The sequence below is a fragment of the Coptis chinensis genome, chromosome 3 (genome assembly GCF_015680905.1).
Source record: "Coptis chinensis isolate HL-2020 chromosome 3, ASM1568090v1, whole genome shotgun sequence".
NCBI lineage: Eukaryota > Viridiplantae > Streptophyta > Magnoliopsida > Ranunculales > Ranunculaceae > Coptis > Coptis chinensis.
Genome location: NC_141458.1, coordinates 70,132,505 through 70,137,065, shown reverse-complemented (window position 1 = coordinate 70,137,065; position 4,561 = coordinate 70,132,505).

The following is a 4,561-nucleotide window of genomic DNA, read 5'->3' as shown; positions in this document are numbered from 1 at the left end:
GAGTATGAACAATGTGTGTTCATACCTATTGGAGCTATGAACACTCATTGTTCATACCTTTAAGCAGGTATGAACAATAAATGCTCATAGCCCCAATTATGAACATGAGCTATGAACAATCATACCCCTAATTGGAGTATGAACAATGCGTGTTCATACCTATTGGAGCTATGAACACTCATTGTTCATATCCCCAAATATGAACATCAGTTATGAACAAGGATATAAATAATATGAACATGAGTTATAAATAAACATAATATAAATAATAATAATAAAACACATTAAAAACACCAATATTTAACTTTCATAAACAAAATATCATTGTGCACAAAAAACACCACAAAATATATTGTTTTTTGCCTTCCTCACATTCATTCAGCAAACAATCCCTTTCTAAAATTTTCATGAAAATCATGATAATCTTTACTCCAGCTTCTCGGCAAGTCTGAAAGCATTTTGCATGCAATGTGAGGGCGTAAGTTTTGTATTTCCTCTTCATTTAACAATTGAGAGAAATTCATATGACCTTGTTCATGCAAAATTTCCATTATTTTGCAGACATGAACGCCACAATCAACGCTGCAATTTAGAGAATACACAATCAGTGCTAAGATATGAGGAATCATTGTATTCATACGTATTAGAGTATAAACAAATATTGTTCATAGTTCCTATGGGTATGAACTATGATTGTTCATAGCTATCTGATGCATGAAAAGTCATTGTTCATACCTATTTAGGGTATGAACAATCATAGTTCAAACATGTAACACAAGAGTACTGATTGGGGTATGAAAATAATTACCTATTTCTTTGCTGAGGACATTTTTGAGAAATTATTCTTCCTTTATTACTGAGAAACTGCATTTTCAATTCCTCCTTGCTGACAAGATTGTTTATTGACTCAACTAATCCCTTTTTCTGCAAAATTACAAGAAGTTACTTATTTATATTTCAACATAAATTTTTTTATGTAATTTAAGTGTTTAGTGTCGAACTCACAAGTTCTTTTGCTACTTGCAACGGTTTTTTTGTCTGGCTTAGGGAGTTGAAGTGATACCATTTAGCTTGTTGTCCCTCCACCAACTCCAGCACAAGTAGAGTCCAATGTCTGTCGGAATGAATTGGAATTGCTATGAATTTTGAAGAGAAGTCGATGCTCTTCAATATCATTTCCAATCCTCCTTCTTCCATCATTCTCTATGTCAACAATTGTGTTAAATAATAAGAATGTCACAAGAATAATAGATGAAACAGTATTTTGTTGTAATAAAAAATTCATATTAGTATTTGCAGAGATTAGACAAGTCTCTGCTTTTCCAATCTTCTTCTACTGAAGTTCTATCGACCACCAGTCGATGACCTGTTGAATGTATAATTTTTTTTAAAATTGGCATCACATAAAAATCCCATGATTATGAACAATGATTGTTCATAGTCCAATTGTGGGTATGAACAATGAGTGTTCATAGCTAAAGACTATGAACAATGATTGTTCATAGTCCAATTGTGGGTATGAACAATGAGTGTTCATAGCTAAAGACTATGAACAATGATTGCTCATAGTCTAATTGTGGGTATGAACAATGATTGTTCATAGTCCAATTGTGGTATGAATAAAATTTACCTGGTGATCAATTTCTCTATCAAAGAGAAGATCTTCAACTAAAACACCTTGCACTTGTAAAATTCCATTAGACCAAGCGACAACACTTCAAAAACCATAAGACAATAACTTGCTTTCGAACCCGTCCTACGAACGGGTGCTGATATATTAAATTATTCTGATAAATATTAACATCTATGTTGAGCTATGATATATGAATATTATATTGATCACCCATTCAAATTTCTTGCAGCATGAAAATTCCACACTCCGTAAAAAGAACGAACCCACTTCGACTTTTTTTTGTCAATTAATGTAGAATTTTGATAAAACTTTTGTGAGAATGCCCAATGAGGCGAGGATTATATTGAAACTACTTGAATTGCAAGACATTCCCGATCATATGAAAAATGATATGATAAACACCATTCTAACTACAAAACAGTGCTTGTAGAGACATTCTCACTCCTATAATATATAACTATGTTTTGAGGTTAGTTCAATGCATTTGCATCCACTTTCCAATTTTCCATTAATTATTCTTTGAGGTTAATTCAATACAATTTTATCCAATTTTTGACTTCCCGTTAAATATTCTTTGAGGTTATTTTGATGCATTTGTAACCAATTCCCTATTTCCGATTAATTTTTCTTTGATGTTAGTTTCACGCAGGTGCACCCAGTTTCCGATTTTCCGTTATTTATTATTTGAGGTTAGTTCAATGCATTTGCATTCAGTTTCCGATTTCCCGTTAATTATTCTTTGAGGTTATTTCGATGCATTTGCATCCATTTCCAATTTTCCGTTAATTATTCTTTGAGGCTAGTTGCATCCAGTTTCCGATTTCATGTTAATTATATATTATTTGGGGCTAGTTCCTTGCAGTTGCATCCAATTTTCGATTTCCCGTTAATAATTCTTTGAGGTTGCTTAATGTTGTTGTATCCAGTTTCTAATTTCTCGTTAATTATATTATGAGGTTAGTTCAATATGATGTAGTTGCATCCAATTATTAATTTCGCATTAATTATTCTTTGAGACTAGTTCCATGCATTTGCATGTAGTTTCTGATTTCCTGTTATTTATTCTTTGAGGTACGGTTAGTTCAATAGTTTTCGAGTTCTTGTTTATTCTATGAGGTCAGCTCAACACAGTTGCATCCAATATAATTGTTTATTTCCCGTTAAATATTCTACGAGGTTAGTTCCATGCATTTGCATTCTATTTCTAATTTTTCGTTAATTATTCTTTGAGGTTAGTTCGATCAATGCATTTGCGTCTAGTTTATAATTTCATTTTAATTATTCTTTGAGGCTAGTTTTATGCATTTTCATCCTGTTTCCGATTACCCGTTAATTATTCTCTAAGGTTAGTTCAATGCATTTACATCTAATTTATGATTTTTTGTTAATTATTCTTTGAGGTTAGCTACATGTTGTTGCATCCAGTTTCTGAGTTTTTTTTTTTTTTTAGGTTAGTTCAATGCATTTGCATCCAGTTCCCAATTTCCCCTTAATTATTCTTTGAGGTTACTTTCACGTAATTGCATCCAATTTTCGATTTCCCGTTAATTATTCTTTGAGGTTAGTTCAATGTCGTTGCATCCAGTTTCCGATGTCTCGTTAATTATACTATGAGGTTAGTTCGATACAGTTGCATCCAGTTGTTGATTTCCCGTTAATTATTCTTTGAAGTTAGTTCAATGCAATTGCATCCATTTTTCGATTTCCCGTTCTTATTCATTGAGGTTAGTTCAATACATTTGCTTCTAGATTTGATTGTTTCATTTTGTGATTTTCCGTTAATTATTCTTTGAGGTAAATTTAATTCATTTGCATTAAATTTTTGATTTCCCGTTAATTTTCCTTTTATATTAATTAGTTTCACAGAGTTGCATCCGTTTTCGATTTCATGTTAATTAATCGATCTTTGATGTTAGTTTCATGTAGTTGCATCTAGATTCCGATTTCCAGTTAATTATTCTTTGAGATTAATTAGCTCGATTTAGTTGTATTCCGTTTCTGATTTTCCGTTAATTATTCTTTGAGGTTAGTTCAATGCATTTGCTCTCAGTTTCCGATTTTCCCTTAATTAATTTATGACATTAGTTAAATGCAGTTGCATCCAATTTTTTATTTTCTGTTAATTATTCTAAGGTTAGTTGAATGCAGTTGCATTCAGTTTCCGACTTTTCGTTAACTCTTTTTTAGGTTAGTTCAATGCATTTGCATCGAGTTTCCGATTTCCTGTTAATTATTTTTTTTATGCCAGTTTAATGCATTTGCATCCTATTGCCAATTTCCCGCAATTTATTATTCTCTGAGGTTAGTTCAGTGCAGTTGCATTATGTTTTTGATTTCCCATTAATTATTCTTTAAGGTTAGTTCAATGCATTTGTATCCAGTTGCCGATTTTGCGTTAATTATTCTTTAAGGTTAGTTTGTTTCGATGTATTTGCGTCGAGTTTTCGATATCTCGTTAATTATTCGTTGAGGTTAGTTCAATATACTTGCATCCAATTTCCGATTTCTTGTTAATTATTCTTTGTGGTTTGGTAAATGCATTTGCATCCATGCCAGTTTTCGATTGCGCGTTAATAATTGTTTAAGGTTAGTTCAACATTCATATCAAGTTTTCGATTTCCCCTTAATTATCTAAGATTGTGTGTAATACCAACTTCTATTGATTCTTATGTTGTGTCCTTGCTTTGCAAACATAACATTAAAAAAACAAAACAAAAAAAATTAATTAATTAAATTAAACATGATTCGTTATATGGTATATATCATCAAAGAGACAAAATTATCTATGTTACGATAAAAACATAAATCCAAATTAGAAGGTTTTCCGTTAGGTTTTTTTTTGTGATTTACAATATTTAATCACATTGAAAAGGGAAACACATTAGTCTTTAAGCTTTTAGAGACATCTCAAATACTATTTAGGCGGCT